Source organism: Triticum urartu, chromosome 2A (assembly GCF_056163025.1).
Source record: "Triticum urartu cultivar PI428250 chromosome 2A, HENAU_Tu73, whole genome shotgun sequence".
NCBI lineage: Eukaryota > Viridiplantae > Streptophyta > Magnoliopsida > Poales > Poaceae > Triticum > Triticum urartu.
The window spans coordinates 276636613-276654902 of record NC_141874.1 but is presented as its reverse complement, the minus strand read 5'-3'; the positions used below and the strand labels follow the sequence as shown (position 1 = coordinate 276654902).

General features: G+C 50.3%; 1 pseudogene; it reads right to left on the bottom strand.

Moving 5' to 3' along the window:
* Positions 1–16830: 16830 nt before the first annotated feature.
* Positions 16831–17568, bottom strand: LOC125536495 (uncharacterized; annotated as a pseudogene).
* Positions 17569–18290: the final 722 nt, after the last annotated feature.

Here is an 18290-nt window from a genome sequence, read left to right as displayed (position 1 = left end):
GTGTTCACTTCCCGGACCCCGCCGGAAAGAGACCATCACGGTTACACACGCGGTTGATTCATTTTAATTAAGGTCGACTTTAGGTTTTCTACAACCGGACATTAACAAATTCCCATCTGCCCATAACTGCGGGCACGGCTTTCGAAAGTTCAAATCCCTGCAGGGGTGTCCCAACTTATCCCATGACAAGCTCTCACGGTCAACGAAGGAATATACCTCCTCCCGAGACGTTCCGATCAGACTCGGTATCCCGGTACAACAAGACATTTCAACAGGGTAAAACTAAACCAGCAACACCGCCCGAATGTGCCGACAAATCCCGATAGGAGCTGCACATATCTCTTTCTCAGGGCACACTCAGATGAGCGCTCCATACAACTAAAACCAAACCTCGAGTTTCCCCGAGGGGGCGCTGCACAGGACTCTAGTTTGGACCAACACTCAGAGGAGCACTGGCCCGGGGGGGTAAAATAAAGTTGACCCTTGGGCTGGCCGACCCAAGGGAAAGAAAAGGCTAGGTGGCGAATGGTAAAACCAATGTTGGGCATTGCTGGAGAAGTTTTAATTCAAGGCGAACTGTCAAGGGGTTCCCATTATTACCCAACCGCGTAAGGAACGCAAAATCCGGGAACATAACACCGATATGACGGAAACTAGGGCGGCAAGAGTGGAACAAATCACCAGGCATAAGGCCGAGCCTTCCACCCTTTACCAAGTATATAGATGCATTAATTAAATAAGATATATTGTGATATCCCAACAAGTAAACATGTTCCAACAAGGAACGATCTCCATGTTCCAACAAGGAACAAAACTTCAATCTTCACCTGCAACTAACAACTATAAGAGGGGCTGAGCAAAGCGGTAACATAGCCAATCAACGGTTTGCTAGGACAAGGTGGGTTAGAGGCTTGGTTCAACAATATAGGAGGCATTATAAGCAAGTGGTAGGTATCGCAGCATAGGCATAGCAAAAGAGCGAGCAACTAAGCAAGCAAAGATAGTAGTGATTTCGAGGGTATGATCATCTTGCCTGAAATCCCGCAAGGAAGAAGAACGAGTCCATGAAGAAGACAAATGGACGTTGATGAATGGTTCCTCACAAACGCGACGTTACCGGAACCAACCCGAAGAAGCAACACCGGAAAGAAGCACACAACATAGTAAACAACCCACACATGAACATGGTATGATATGCGGGATGCGGTATGCGATGCATATGCAAGATATGACAGGAAATGCATGAACCTGGCCTCAACTTGGAAATCCAAATGTGCCACTGGAAAGATGAGATGAAATCGCTTGAAAACGATATAAAGAACGCCGGAATCGGAGTTACGGTTTGGAAATGGCAAGCGATTCAAATATGACTCCGGTCTCCGATTTACAGCAAGTAGCCATCTAAATGCAATGAGATGAGCATGCTACAGCACCCAAACATGACAACAAAATACATGGCAGGGATGTACACAAGATGCTTAAAAAAAGTCTAGCACTGAGCTACGGCCAAATCATCCATTAACAGGTTCAAACAAGCATGGCAAAAATGCATATGGCAAACAGATTTCAGACTTAGTGAAATTAACACTAGCCTGGAATTTCAGATCAGGTAGCACACTTTCGAGCATGAAAACTATATTCTACAGGGTCTGAACATGGCAAAGTAAAGCATGGCATGGAGCTACTCAAAGAGCTTAACAAAAGTCCCTTAGTGACCTTGAGCCAAAAGGGATCAGAAAATACAATTGCAAGCACGTGAACATAGCAAAAATATAATCCATTTTCAGACTGTGAAAACTGGAGCATGCTGAAAACATAACTCAAGTAGGCATGTTTACGAGCTCGATGCACTCACTACGGTGCAAGTCATGGCAAGACAAGCATACATCCATCAAGAAGGCACGAAATGCAATCTAGACATGGCAAGAATAATAGCATAGCATGCACGGATCAACCACAACATCATCGGCAAAATTGCAAACAAGTTGACAATCTGCCCAGATTCACAAGGTAGCAAAAGTAGAGCTCGATTGACTCAAGCTAGGGTGCTCCATAATTGCAAAAAAATACATGGATGGATAGATCACTACAATATTAACAAAACATCCTTACTGATCATCCTCAAAAGAGGCACGGATCACTAGGAAACAACATGAACATATGGCATCATGAGATAAACAGATCAAGGACTTAGTGGAATTGCTAAGTCCCTGAAAACAGAATTAGCAAGTGCATCGCTTTGCAAGCTTGCACTAGTCCCCACACACATCACAAAAATACATGGGTTGCACCTCTGGAAAGATGGCAAAACCCTTAACAAAACATATGTAGAGCATCAGGGCATATCATGCACACATTAATCATGGCAAAAATGACAAAAAGCTAAATGGAGCAGCAGATCTGACAAATAACTCAAGTAGCCCTCTTCTAACAGCATTTCGGGCATCAAGATGAGCTCAAATTAAAATGATGCAATGGAATGAAATGATGTACTCTCTGAGATGAACATTTTGATATGCTATATGCATGAATCGGAGCTACGAATGCAAAGTTACGGGCCTATGAACATATGCATATGGATCTGGGAATCTCAGGACTTAGAAGAAATTCTACCCCGCGAGAACCGGGACGAGGAGGACCCGGGACGAGGAGATCCGGGACGCGGGGCTGTTTGGTTGGCGGCCGGGTGGATCTGATCCCACCTGGCCGGATCTGAGCCAGGGCGGCGGCCGGGTCCGGCGAGGTCGCCGGAGTCCGGTGAGGCGGTCGGGGCAGAGCCGCGGCGATGGCGGCGGTGGCCGGTCGGGGCGGAGCCGGTCGGCGATGGCGGTCGGCGCACGGCGGTGGTTGCCGGCCAGGGCGGCGCGATGGAGGCGGCGGCCGGCGACGTCGGCCTTGGCGCGCGGCGGCCGGAGAAGGAGGACGCGAGGCGGCGGCGATGGAGCACGGCGGCGGAGATCCCGGGCGGTGGCGGCCCGATCTGGCCCGGGGCGGGCCCGATCTGGGCTCCCTCGGGCCCGGCGGTGGGGAGGAGAGAGAAGGAGGCGGAGATGACGTGGCGGTGGCGGATTCGCCGGAGGCGGCGGTCGGACATGTCCGGGTGGTGGATTTTTGTCCGGTGCGCGAGGTAGGGGAAGGCTAGGGTTAGACCGTGAATTTCGGGAGGGTTGCACATATATATAGGTAGAGGGAGCTAGGAGAGTCCAAATGAGGTGAGGTTTTCAGCCACGTGATCATGATCGAACCCTCTAGATGTTGGAGAAGGGTTTGGTGGGTTTTGGGCCAAATTGGAGGGGTGTTGGGCTGCAACACACACGAGGCCTTTTCGGTCCCTCGGTTAACCGTTGGAGTATCAAACGAAGTCCAAATGATACGAAACTTGACAGGCGGTCTACCGGTAGTAAACCAAGGCCGCTTGGCAAGTCTCGGTCCAATCTGGAAATGTTTAATCCCCACACACGAAAGAAAGGTAGAAATGACCACCGGAGGAGAACGAAGCGCCGGAAAGCAAAATAGACAACGGGGAAAATGCTCGGATGCATGAGATGAACATGTATGCAAATGAAATGCACATGATGACATGATATGCAATGCATGACACACAAGCAAAGACAACGCGACAACAGCGAATAACTGGACGACACCTGGCACATCGGTCTTAGGGCGTTACAGAACCCATAAGAGAAAATACTTACTGGTCATGGTGGACAAATTCACCAAATGGATAGAAGCCAAACCTGTCAAAACAGCTGAATCCGGACCGGTGATGGACTTCATATCCGGGGTTGTACACCATTATGGCGTTCCCCACAGCATCATCACCGACAACGGCACGAACTTTACAGCCGACGAGGTGAAACTTTGGTGCAGTAACATGGGCATCAAGCTCGATTATGCTTCTGTCTATCATCCGCAAACTAACGGTCAAGTCGAACGAGCGAATGGTCTTATCATGAGTGGTATTAAACCCAGATTAGTCCGGTCCTTAAAGGAATTAGACACCCATTGGGTAGAGGAGCTCGACTCCGTACTATGGGGGTTGTGGACCACGCCGAATCGTACTACCGGATACACACCGTTTTTTATGGTGTACGGCGTTGAGGCGGTGCTGCCTTGAGACATAATTCATGACTCACCTCGAGTGCGCATGTATGAAGAAAGAGAGGCCGAGCTCGATCGGCAGGAAAGTTTGGATGCCCTGGAGGAGGAGCGCGATGTGGCAAAAGCCCGTTCCGCATAACACCAGGCTCGAGGGTATCAAAGCAGAGAAGTGCGGACCAAAACCTATAACGTTGGTGAACTAGTTCTGCGCCTCCCAGAGAAGAAAAAGAACAAGCTCAAGCCCAAATGGGAAGGTCCTTTTATTATCGACCAGGTTCTGACTGGTGGAGCATACCGTCTGCGGGATGCATTGAATAATCGACTCAAGCCAAACCCATGGAACGCAGCCAGACTCCGAAGATTCTACGCTTAGCGCCGGACTCTATGTTCGTCTCCTTACCTCCATGAATTTTATGCACATCTGGTTTTTCTCTCTTTCTTTCTCTGTTTTCTCATGAAAGCCCTAAAGGGCTAAACCTGTGTCTTGGTTACACAATCTCGACGCGCTAACCGCGCTCAATATACCTGGGGGCTTCCTAAACAGAAGCTTAATCTAATTGTTTTTTTCCGGGCTTCATGCCCCACACATGTGTCATTCTTCCGCATGTACCCTTTTTTCGCCATTATATGCATCGATATGACTTAAGTTTTGGCCAAGCTGGGTTGCCTGGCTCTTGTGTTTATGCCCTACGTTCCCATTAATTCGGCTAGGGCATAAGGGGAGCACCTCTGCAATTGTTACTGCCGGGTCAGCCGGATGTGTACCTCAGACTGGGTGAAGCCGAAAGCTAGCGTTCTTAAGGGAATATTCGGTCGGTGAATAAAAGATGACTTTCATTTAAATTACTACACGCCCCCAGATGTTTTTAACCTGCGTCTCGCAGTTCGGACATGCACATTAGGGCATGCGTACCCAAGGAAAGGAACCGTTAACAGAACTATTCTCCCTGGAAGATGTTTCTTACTACCCATGTAATATAACATAGCTAGTTGGGTACTTGTCTGTTCAAGCACTTATGACCCCTAAGCCTGGTTTCCATGCATACCCCGGTTTTTATATAACGGAGTGGGTATTCGGATACACTCCGGACTATCGGGTCCAGAGGTCGAAGCGAAAAGGTCTGCCATGACAAATGATTTACAATCCGGCTAGGGCCATTACATCTGTCACTTGAAGTACACAGTCACTAAGACTGACTAAATTCTTCTTCTATGCCATCCAATAGGCTGTCTAGCCTACAATCCTGTTGGGAATACTTGGCGGCTAACTCTACTTGATCATACACTAAACTGACAGGGATCTCTTTCCCATCGGGCCCCACAGGTCCGACCTCGGCCATGTGGTTTGGGTCAGCCTTGGTGTATCGTGTCTTCACCATAGGCCAGGCTTCCCGTGCACCTTGTCGGTAGGCTGATATCTTCCATAACCGGAAGCGTCGTCGTGCTCCCTTCAGCTTCTCTATAAGCTCCCCCATGCCTCCTGGCGGGGACGCGGATGGCCACAAGGCTTGGGCAATACTCTGCATCACCTGTCTAACTTGTTCGTGCAGTTGTGAGAGCTCTGACAGAAGATCACCCGAGGACCCGGGCATCTCCTCTGCGGGACGACCCGTCAGCATACCTGCAGATATAACGCTGTTAGCAGGCTTCTTCGCCGAACTCCTTTAAAAAGTTTGTTCAAGCACTTACTAAAAATGCCGCGCTGAAGCCATTTATTCTCCTTCACGGAGTCCGCAAGCTGGGCTCAGACGTCCTTCCATTCCATGCCCAGCCGGATATTGGCATCTTGGAGATCATTTTTCTCCTGCCTGACTCACGTCAGCACGCGCTCGCCAGCGTTTCGCTGTCGCTCATCACGTCCGTATCCGCCTCCACGACCTCCGAATTCACTCCGGGGCCACCTGCAACATCTATTGTTAGGTGTGCATATACGCCGCATACTACCTGGTACTGATATTCTTTGCAATAGACAAAGGAGTTACCAGGGGGGCCATTTTTGGACTCCTTCAATGCGGAAACAGTGGCTTCCAGTTGGGCCTTGCACTTGTCCAGCTCTTGAGACAGTTAGGAATTCTTCTCCGTAAGAACCTGCACAAATATTGATCCTTAAATCAGTTGCGTCAGCTGTTTCAAGTCTCAGGGGCTACTAATACATATAATCGTCAGGTTTACTTACCCGTACATCCCTTACATACTAGTCCGTGGCTCTGGCTAGACCACTTTGAGCAGCACGGAGCAACGCGTCTCCAGAATTGAAGGCGTCAAATGCCTCTGGTGAGAAGCAAGCGTCACGGAGTACGGCCCGGCGACGCCTATGATTCATGGTGCTCTCCACTTCTGAATTTGTAGGGGACAGTCTATCTGCATCCTCTGTAGGAGGAGTATCCAGCGTACGCCCCATGTCGGCTTCCGCCTCTATGTCCGGCCCCGGAGCCCGACTGGTGGAAGCGTGATCGGCAGCCTCTCCGGACATATTCCGGTGAGCGTTTTTCTATTAAAGAAACATGGATGTCATTACATTTTGAGAAAGACGACAACCACGGAGCAGGGTTTTTTCTTTCATACCTCTGCGCTGGCGTCTCCGTCCTGACCGCCTTCCTTTTTGGCCTACCCGGCCTCGGTGCCTCTTGTTGGCGAGTTGCTGTGGGTTCGGCACGGCGTCCCGAATGCCTTCCCTGTAAAACACCATATGTATATGGTAGGTGAAGTGTCTAAAAGGGGATCCTAGTTTTTGGAGTTGGGATTTTGGTTTTTCCTATGTGCGACGCAGGGAGCAGTCCGGGATAGTCGGCCGTAATGGCCACCATGGCGTCATCACAGCTCAATTGATAGAACTGCCTGACTATCAGCTCCATGAATATGTCCGGGTCTTCTTCGAGTCCGGGACCGAGGGCCTGGTCAGGGTCCTGTGGTTGTGGAGATGGGCTGTTGACCTCCCTTACAGCCTTTCGCAGTTCCTGCCGTAAAATGGTAGGGTAAGTACCCACGACAAAAAATGCGGGAAGAATGGGAGTAAGGAGATATGACTCACCCAGCTTGGAGGGTTGTACATGGAGAATCCATCCCGTGGCTTGATGCGGATGAACTCCTCTTCCTCTCCCTTGAACAACTCGGACAGAATTTTTGCTAAAGCAGCAGTGGAGTCCGGTCCCTTACGCCCGCAACGGGTTGCATCATCTTCCCCATTAAAACACCACAGGGAGTGCCCTCGATATTGAAGTGGTTGCACTCCCCGCATTATGCATATTGACATAACCTCGATTACAATCAATCCTGATTGAGCCAGCGCTTTAATCCGGTTCATCAGGTAAAGGACTTCTCCGTTGTCTTCCTCCTGGGAGCTCCGTGGGTGCCAGCTTCGGTGTTTCTTCAGAGGAGCATTGTTGAACTCAGGAAGACCCCGCCGAATAGGGTCCGGAAGGGGAACGTCCTCCATATAAAACCATTCCGAAAGCCAGTCTTCGGATGTCTTCTTCGGAGTACCGGACAGATATCCGGTTTCGGCGATGCACCATATTTCGGCTCCACCCACTTGATAAAGTGACCCCTTCTGTGTGCGAGGGACGAGGCAAAATAACCTCTATCACAGCTCGAAATGAGCCTCGTAGCCCAGGAATAACTCGCGAAGGGCGACGTAGCCGGCGATGTGTAATATGGAAGCAGGGGTGAGATTATGCAGTTGGAGACCGTAAAACTCTAGGAGCCCGCGGAGGAACGGATGAATTGGAAATCCGAGTCCCCTTAATAAGTAAGGAACAAGGCACACCCGCTCCCCCGTAGAGGGGCTGGGGAAGCTCTCCGCTTGCTCCCTGCCATTGTAGGTGGCGAGCTCGGCTCGGACGGGAACCATATACGCTGGAGGGAGAAATCCCTGAGTTTGCAGTTCGACTAATCGACTGTGTGGGACAGAGCATCTCTCCCAATCACTGGGCTTAGGGCTACGGGGGTGAGAGGAGGAGCTATGAGGGTCGGCCATGTTGGAATGGATTTTTCTGAAGCATGCTCCGATGGATTCTCGCTGTGGGAAGATGGTATGGATTGGATCTAGGAATCCCCATCCCTTTAATAGACAATTTATTTATCTGGCTAGGGGTGGATTTATTAACGCCCTGGCTCCTCGTATTCATTCGACACGTGGAAGATAGCCCTTATTGGGCGCAGAAGCCAAGAAGTCCAACATTTATGGGTCCGGACACTACTTAACAAACATTCAAGATTTGAGGAGAACCCGCCTTGCAATGCCGAAGACAATGCTGCGTGCCGGACTTGACGTCATTGAAGCCTGGTTCGGGGGCTACTGAGGGAGTCCTGGATTAGGGGGTCTCCGGACAGCCAGACTATATCCTTTTTCCGGATTGTTTGACCATGAAGATACAGGATTGAAGACTTTATCTCGTGTCCAGATGGGACTTTACTTGGCGTGGAAGGCAAGCTAGGCAATACGGATATGTATATCTCCTCCTTTGTAACTGACCTTGTGTAACCCTAGCCCCCTCCGGTGTCTATATAAACCGGAGGGTTTTAGTCCGTAGGACAACAAACAATCATACCATATGCTAGCTTCTAGGGTTTAGCCTCCCTGATCTCGTGGTAGATCTACTCTTGTAATACTCATATCATCAAGAACAATCAAGCAGGACATAGGGTTTTACCTCTATCAAGAGGGCCCGAACCTGGGTAAAACATCGTGTCCCCTGCCTCCTGTTACCATCCGCCTTAGACGCACAGTTCGGAACCCCCTACCCGAGATCTGCCGGTTTTGACATCGACAGTCCAAAACCATGCTTCTCGGCCTTTTTTCGATTGCTAAAAGCTCTTTTTCGGTAACCGTGCTTCTCAGCACGACTCCTCTCCATCGATCGTGGCGAGGATAAGAAAAGGGAGGAAACGGCAACCAAGTCCTGTCGAATGTAACCCCACTTTTATCTTTCTCAACGTTGGAGCTCTGTAGTTTTGAGAGCAAGTATAATAAGGTGATGTGGGTGTGCTGTAAGACTTAAAATAATATATTGTTGTCGAGTTGGCAGAGAGAGAAGAGGATAGAGAAGAGAAGTGGGCTACTAACTAACAGCCGTCTGTAGCACAAGCTCCTAGACACTTTGTGAGAGAGGGAGGTGGACCATGTATCAATGAAGTAATACTTATTTGAATCTATCTATTATACTTGCCGACTATAAGCTTGTCTATACATGATGTGACAATATGTTATAGCCAGCAGCCGGCTATACTATTAACCATGCTCTGAGTGGACGGCGCATGGAAGAGTGTTTCTAGAGGCAAGTTTCCCACTACCGTGGTCGACCGGAAAACAGAATGTTCCTTCCAGGAATAACTAACAAGCAATGGGAACCTAATGCCCCGTGGATGTGCGTTAGGCCCGTCTTGATGCCCCATGGCCAGCGTTATGGAATCCCTACTCTTACCCGACAACACAGAAAAAGGGGCGAACACTCAAAACTAGCAAAGAAAACACCAGCGAAAGGATCTACATGGATATCTTCATGGCTAGATGGGTCCATCGCTCATAATTGCAAAAGCATTCCGCCACCTATAGGCAGATTTAACCCCTAAACCACTAACTGTAAGTGCATCTAGTGCCCCTTAGTGATTTTGGTGTATTGAAGACTTATAGGTTAAGTACTGGTGCATTTGTGAGTGTACACAGGTCTATAAGAACATCTCCAGCCGTTGGCCCCGATGGGGCGCCAAAAATCGCAGCCTGGGGGCTAGCCGGCGCAAAAAAGGGGCCTGGGGGTGAGTTGGTCCCCAGTCGCCGGCCCAGGGCCGCCCCCAGACGCGTCTAATTTTTTCAAAAAAACGTTCGGCAAAGTTCATTTGAACACGGCTAAATTTTGGCAAACTATGGCATATATTAGACATGTTCGCGACGCGGTACATAGCAAATATAAACTAAAAAAAGAAATCGCTGAACGCCGAGTAGTCGCCGTCGTCGCCGCCATCCTCGCCGCCGCCGTCGTCGTCGGCCTTCTCCTCCTTGACGCGGCCGTCCCTGCTGGACCCCTGCCCAGCGCCGCCATGGCGGACTGGTGGCGGCGGCGGTGGTGCGTCGTCGTTGTTGTCATCAAGGACGATGACTCCTCCTTCATCGCGGCCCCGGCGTCGCTGCTCGAAGCGTCGCAGGGCGGCGCACTGGTGCTCCCTGTCCATCTTCAGGAAGTCCTCGCGCGCCCATTTCAGGGCCGCCTCGTCGTCGAGCTCCACGTCGCCGTGCTTTGTCTTCATGGCGGGGAGCCCCGGCTCCGTTTTCACCGGCGTGAGCCCCTGCTCCGTCTTTGGCTTGATGAAGCGCGGAGGAGCCGGTGAGGAGGCGCACCAGCCGCCCTTGTTGATGACGATGTCGGCGCTGCGAGTGCGCTGGTCGAGCGGCGTCTCCGTCGCGGGCTCGGCCTTGATGCCGAGCAGCGCCGGAGAGCCGGAGGAGTGGGAAGGAGAGCGTGAGGAGGAGTGCGAGGAGGACGTCAAGGAGGAGCCAAACCTCCTGGGTATCCATTGCCCGGCGCGTCGGCGGTGGGCGGGGGCGGCCGCCGGGGGAGGGTATGCCAGTGGCGGGTTGTTGCCGCCCTCAAGGTGCGTCAGCACGCCCTCGAGCGTGCGGCCGGGGACGCCCCACCACACGCGGCGCCCCTCGCTGTTCTTCGTGCCACCCACCACCCGCGCCTCGTTGGTGGACGCCAGCCTCTGCTCCTGACGGTGCTCAAAGTATGCCGCCCATGTCACGTGGTTGTCGGTGGCGTACTGGGGGAGGGCGAGCTGCTCGTCGGTGAGGGAGGCACGCACGAGCTCTACCTCGACGGCGAAGTAGGGGGCGCGCGCCACAGCGTCGGCAGCGGGGCAATGGGCACTCCCCCGTTGCTGAGCCTCCACCTCATCGGCCCGGTGCGCATGTCCGGCGGCGCCGGGATGTTGGCCTTGAACAGGAGCCACGACTCCTGTTCACGGAGCGAGCGGCGGCCGCAGCCGTTGGCCGCCGCCTCGTCGTCGGGGAACCGTTCGGCCATCGTCGGGGCTGTCGCAGTGCTCGGAGGGCTCGGAGGCGATGCACGGGAGAGGGAGGCTCAGCGGCGGCGCACGGGACAGGGAGAGCTCGGCGGCTAGGGCTGGTGTAGCCAGAGGTGAGGGAGGCCTCCGGCTTATATAGCCACGCCCATGTGTACGCATGCGCGGGAGGGGAGGCGTTGCCGCGCCGCCCCGTGACGCGTCGCCCGTGAGGAATCAATGGCAAGGCTGACCGGCGACGGAAGTGCGGCAGCCTTGGCATTGATTCCCACGGGAACCGAGGCAATGAGGGCGACCAAGCGCCGGTCTCGCTGACTCGGTGGTCCCGCGGCTGCTTCGCCCCAAAACAACTCGCCCGGGCGCCCCCAGCGCGCCGGGTTCGGCCTAAATCCGCCGGCGCTGATTTCAACCCAGGCCGGCGAAAATCAGGCTCCTGGGGGCGCGACTGGGCCGTTTTTCGGCATCGACGCGAAAAAATTGCCTGGGGAGGCCTTTCTGGGGGCGCGGTTGGAGATGCTCTAAGTCTATGAGGAGTTTGATATTTACAGAGAAAGTCAACCCCTAAAAATGAAGTTCTTCGATTGAAGACTTTGAAAGTGAAGAAATTGGTGTGACCGTGAAGACTTAGTATTCATTCGAGGAACATGAAGCGTGAAGACTTTTGTTTTCATAGTTTCATTTTCTCTTTCTTGAGTCATAGGAAACACCGTATTGTTAAAAGGGGTCGAGGAAATACTAAGGAAAAGTTTCCAAGCGATGCTCAACTCAAAATCCTACACCTACAAATCCCTTCGAGTGAAGCCATTGAAAATCTCATGCGGTTCAGTCAATTTCTTCAGTGATAGAGACGAAGCTCTTATGGTCTTTAAGGAATTTGTTCTGACTGAGGAGTTAGGAATTCGCCAGTGTGGATTGCCTACAAGTGAGGAACATGATAGCCCTGAGGAAGTTGATAGTCAAATTTCTGACCGTTGTTGTGCTACGCGCCAGCTGTCCCAAAATATCTTCCCACCTAACGGTCACATCATTTAAGGGCATTTATGTCTTATCATGTCGGGCTGTTCCTTAGGCTATAAATAGCCGCCCCTACAACTACTAGCTAGTTGGCTGCTCCAAGAGAAACTGACACTTGTCATTTGAGAGCATCCCATCCTCCGAGGACTTTGAGCGAAAATCATCAAGTAAGGAAAACCCAAACCCAAACACCTACAAACCCAAAGTACTTGAGCATCACTGAAGAGATTGATCATGCGCGGATCTGACGCTTGTTACCTTTGAAGATTGCGCATCTTCCAGACGGTTAGGCGTCATGGTCTAGAACATCCAAGAGGAAATTATGGATCGCCGAGTGACTGAGTCTGTGAAGGTTTGGAAGTCACCTTAAGACTTACAACGAGTGATTGGGGGAAATCTGTGTGACCTTAGATCAAGGGGAATACGGTGAGGACTAAGTGTCCTGAGCTGCGTCTTCAGGACTGGGTGTCCGGGACTATGTGTCCTCAGGTTTGAATACATAACCGCCCTAACCATACGTACAACTGTCACAACAGTTGGAACTGGTCTACCAAATCATTGTCTTCACCAAGCCTACTGGTTCTATTTCCTCAACCCTTCCATTTCCTCATTACCGTGTTGTGTGCTTGTTCATATCTGTCTGAAGACTTTGACTGAAGACTTCCTCAATTTCTTCAGTTCAATTTCTTCAGTCTGTTTGTCTTCATCCTGTTTTATCCCGTGTTTACGCTTTCTGTATTATGTGCTCGTTTTCATTTCATCATAAAGACCATGCTTATGTTCTGTTATGTTTACATCTGAGTACTTATTCCGCTTCAAGTAGTTCTTCTCTTAGGAATTTCCTCTTCCTGAAATTCCTCAGTGAAAAATTCATAAAAATCGCCTATTCACCCCCTCTAGTCGGCTTAACGCACTTTCAATTGGTATCAGAGCAAGGTACTTCCTTGTTCTGTGTGATTTTGGTTTAACCGCCTGAAATTTTAGTTATGTCAACCGGAAGTATGATCAAGATTTCTGCTGGGTGTCCTACCTTCGATGGGACGGACTACCCCTACTGAAAGAATAAGATGTGTATGCATCTTGAGGCAATTGACAACGATCTCTGGTACGTTGTGGAAAATGGCGTTCCCTCTGTCACTCCTACCATCAACGATGCCGATGTGAAGAGATTCAAGCAACTCGACTCTCAAGCGAAGAACATCATATGTGGCCATCTGAGCAAAGTGCAGTATGGCAGAGTGAGTGCTTTCGAGACAACAAAGCTTATCTGGGACAGGCTGTCCAAGGTCAATGAAGGAGTCTCAACACAGCGTGACTCTCGAGTTGACGTTCTTCGCAATCTCTTCAACCGCTTCAAAAGACTCGAGTCGACTCACCTGGACCAGCCCACTAGCTCTCCTCCGTGGAATGAAAAATCGCAAAAATAAAAAGAGCGATAACCAGGAATCGAACACGCAAACTAATGTAGATGCGCACTGCGGTCTCACCACTACGACACACAAGCTACTTTGACAAATATGCAGCGCCAGCATTAAAGAACTGAACAAGTCCATAGCCACTGTAGTAACAGAGGTTTATTGCATACAATTACATATTAAAACTTCTATTAAAATTTCAAGCGTAAAAAGGAAAAACTTTTCGAAACGCAAACATTATTTAGGAACTGAATAGAAACTAAAACCAAGTAGGAGCAAAAAATTAAATACGAGAATATTTTCTAAATTATGAACTACTTTTCGTAAACGCAAAACATCTTTTGCAAAACATATAACAATATTGGGAAGGTCATAACTTCTTTTCAAAACTAAACTATTTTCAAAAAACTCGAGCATATTTTGATTTGTGAACTAATTTCTAAAACATGAACATTTTTTAAATTTATGAACAAATTTTTAAACTGTACATTTTTTAGAATATGTGAACAAATTTGGAAAACAAGAACATTTTTTGAAATTCCAAATATTTTAGAATTTTCGAACAAAAATTAAACATATGAACACATTTTCAATTTATCAACAATTTTTGAAAAGTGAACATCTTTTGAATATGTGAACAAATTTTGGAAATGAAAATATGTTTTTCAATTGGCGAACAAATTTCCAAATGGGAATAATTTTTGAAATTCTAGAACTTTTTGAATTTCTGAACAAAATTTGGAAATAGGAACATTTTTTATGAATTCCTAAACATTTTTCATTTGTGAACAAAATTTAAGTATGTAAACATTTTTTGAATTTGTGAACAAATGTTTGAAAATGGGAACTTTTTGGAAAACAAATATTTTTTGGTTTTCAACAAAATTAATAAAGGTGAACATTTCTTGATTTATCAGGCATTTTCTGAAACGAAGCGAACATTTTTTGATTTACCGAACATTTTCTGAAACGAAGCGAACAAAATTAAAATTACTTTATAACAATTCGTGAACAAATTGTGAAAAAAGGAAAAAAAATTGTAGAAATGAACAAAATTTGTAAGAGGCGAACATTTTTTCTAAAAAAGAACAATTTTTGAGAAAGGGAAAAGGTGACATTTTTTTAGATCTGTGAACAACTTTTGAGAAAGGGTACCAATACAGTAAATGCGAACATTTTTTTTAAGAACAAGAACATTTTTTTAATTTGTGGACAAATTTTGAGAATGAAAACATTTTTTCAAATTAGCATACATTTTTTAAAAATGTGAACATAATTTGAAAATCGGAACAAAAGTTTGAATTTTGAACAATATTTGAAATTTCCAGACATTTTTTGAAAAAAGTAAAATAAACTTGAAAACGGAAAAAAGGAAACGAAAAGGGAACAAAAGAAAAAGGAAACAGTAAAATAGAGAAACTAAAATCAGGAGGAAAAAAAGGTTCCAAACTAGTACCAACGAACTGGTCGAATAGGCTGGCCCAATAGCTTTGCTGGTGCCCTTCCCTCGGTGCCATACGGCGACAATTTGCCGCAACGCGCGGCAAATAGGGATTTCCTCTTCCCGCAACGACAAGCCTCATTGGTTCCCTACCCGGGTCACCCGTAGAAGGGCAAGGTCACCACCTTCCTCGAGCCCCTAGACTTGGACGTTGTCAGCCTTTTGGCAGTACCGCCCGCGCTGACTGCTTCTCTCGCGTACAGTTGCCCGGTTATGAAATCCCCCCGACAGGTTAGCGTTGTCATGCCTTCTATACACTTGCCTTGCTCTGGCTACGAGTTTGGACGTAGAGGGGTTCGTAGGCAAAGTTCAGCGAGGGCGGCTTCCTTCGCGTCGGGAGCCAAGAGCGAAGGATCAGAGTTGGGCATGGCCCTGAAGAGGCACTTCCAGTGACCCCATCGGATGGGGTTAGCGGAGCGCACTTCCATGGCCGTGCAGTTGAAGATCTCTATCGGCTTTGCCGGGAGCCGCGCGGGTCTCATCGCCTCACGCTCCGCCGGGGTGGAGTCATGGACGATGCGCAATGCGAGGCGGGGGCAATACAATGACAGGAAGCACGAGCCTAACCTATGGGGCCAGAAACTAATTGTGCGGACGAAACCAGGGAATGGCGAATGTGGCACACACAGAGCACAAAGCATAAGAGCAACTCCAACGGGCGACCCAAATGGACGGCGCTTTTGTCCGCTTTTTATCCGTTTGGGTCGGCCGCCCGCCCGGCGTCCGCCCTGTTTTAGATTTGGTCGGCAGTGCGTCCAAAGCGCCGACCCATTTCATGTCCACACTCAATTTTTAGAAAAGGCACGCGTCCATAGATCATGCCAGCGGTCATGTCTCATGCCGGCACCATGTCAGCGCCGGCATACAATGCCAGCTTCAAAATATCACCACACAGTTCATGCTGGCGCGCTCGCCAGCGGCCGGCACACATGCGAGCACAAAAAAAGAGATGAGATTTGAGTTCGACCACGCCATCGCAGCCCCGTGGTCATGCCAGCACACCTGCCAGCATACAAAAAAAGGATGGCCCTTGCCGCCGTAGATCACTCGTTGTCGAACATGAGCATGTCGGCCTGCATCTTCTCGAACCATAGCCTTTTCCTTAGCGACACGGTGTTGAGATCCACCTTCATGATCTCCACTCCGGTCATCATACTCGTGAGGGCCACTTCTTTCGCCTTGGTCTTGGCATTGGCGGCCTCGATATCTAGCATCTTGGCTTGCTTCTCCGCCTCCATCTCAAGCATCTTGGCTTGCTTCTCCGCGTCCATCTCAAGCCTCCTCCTTTGGATCTCCATGAAGGCGTTCATTTGCTCTTCTTTGTAACGTCAGCGCTCCTCCTCCATTGAGTCCTTCTTTCTCATCATGCCCTCCATGCTTGCGATCAAGGCGTTTGACGCTGCATCCCGCTTGTCCTCCTTCATGGAGTTGTTCTTCCCCCGCAGCCGTGCCTTCTTGCCGTCCCCAACCTCCTCCATGGCTTGCTTCCCCCCATGCTACTTGAGGGCGGCATATTGCGCTTGAACTTCTCCTCATCCTTGATGACCCTAAAGCAATGGGAGAGGTTGAAGCACTTGCCATTGTGTTGGACCTTGAATGCCTACAAATGTATTTCGTGCAAGCATATTGGCAAATGGTATGCAAATGAACATGCAAGCATAAACTTGATGACACAAAAGAGGGCGCCTTACTAGCATACCATGTCTTGCATGCCGATGCCGCTCACGGGGCGGGCCTTGACGCTCTCAAGAGTGGCACAAAACTTGTTGCACTCTTGTTGGATCACCCCCATCGCTTCGAAATGGACACCCACCCGTACGTGCTTACTATTTGGTACGGCAGAAACTTCTTGCGCTCATGGAACTCACGGTGGACACAAATCCAAAAGGTTGAATGCTTTTGTTCGGCGCCCGTCTTGGGGTCTTGCCCAATGTCTCTCCAACACTCACAAAGAAGCTTGTCCTTGGCCGCCGTGTATGCCTTGGTCCGCTTGCTCTTGCGCTTTGGCTTCGCCCCGGTGGCTTCATTGGTGAGCTCGTCCTCGAACAAAGGCTCCTCTTCAATGCCGCACTCGTCCTCTTCCTCTTGCCCGTAGTCCTTCGGAAACTCGTGGTCGAGTGGGAAGTCGTCCAGGTCCAGGCCGACCTGATCACGCATGAAGGCAGCCTGATCTTGATCAAAGGTGGATGGCATGAATGCCCCTCGGCCTTCCTGGTTTTGTGTCTCGTCGGGATCATAGCCAGCGGCCGACGCACCACCCTCGAAGATCATGTTCTACATGTAGTCGTTGGAGCCAGAGGCTGGCATTCCGTCGAACAGGTTGCATGCACCTCGCAACACGTCGGCTGGCATCTACCACACGCGTTTCCTCGCGCCTCCGGATGACGAGCCACCGGCCACCGGTGTAGCGTTGAGGTCGATGGGCGCGGGCGCGGGCGTGGAAGGCGCCACCACGCTCACCTTGGGCAAGCACTCCCCGGAGAGGCGGGAGGCCTGCGGGTAGATGTGGAAGCCGGGCATCGGGGTGCAAGCCGACGCGCGGGGTGAGTCGGGCAGCACCGTCCGAGGGAACATAAATGAGCCGGTGCTGGCTGCGGCCACGACGGCGTTGACGAGGCTGAGCTGGCTAGGGTTTAACCCTAGCATATAGAGTGCCTCCCTCGTTGCCGGCGCGGCGCGGGCGTTGGTGACCTCCTACTACGCGACGGCGACGATGGCGGCCGCCGTGATGGCTTCATCCCTCACGTCCGCCGCGTGCCTCTGGCCCTTCCTCTTGGCCGACTCCCTTGCCCGTTGTTCGGGCGTCAGCGTCTTCTGCGGCTTCAGCGCGTCGGTGGTCTTGCAGGGGGCGGTCGTCATGCCGCACGAGGGGAGGGAGGCGAGGCCGGCGGCGGCGTCGAGGTCGTCATCCATGGCAAGGGGGGAGGGTTTTTGGGGTGGAGGCTGGCACCGACCAGCAGGCCCGGGAGGAGGAGAAGGCGCGCGCCCGTCCGTCTCGTGTCCGCGCCGACGCAAATCCGACTAAAAAATGGGTCAAAAATGGGTCAGCGGGCGGACGCCAAACGAACACGCGTCCGTTTAAGTCAGCGCGTTGGGACAACTTTTCTGTCCGCGTCAATCCAACCGAACGCCAGCGGATGAAATGGATCACCCCGTTGAAATTGCTCTAAAAGAGCACATATCAACAAACAAAAAAAGTGAACATGCGTACCACCCCACCGACGGCACCCGCATCCGTGCAT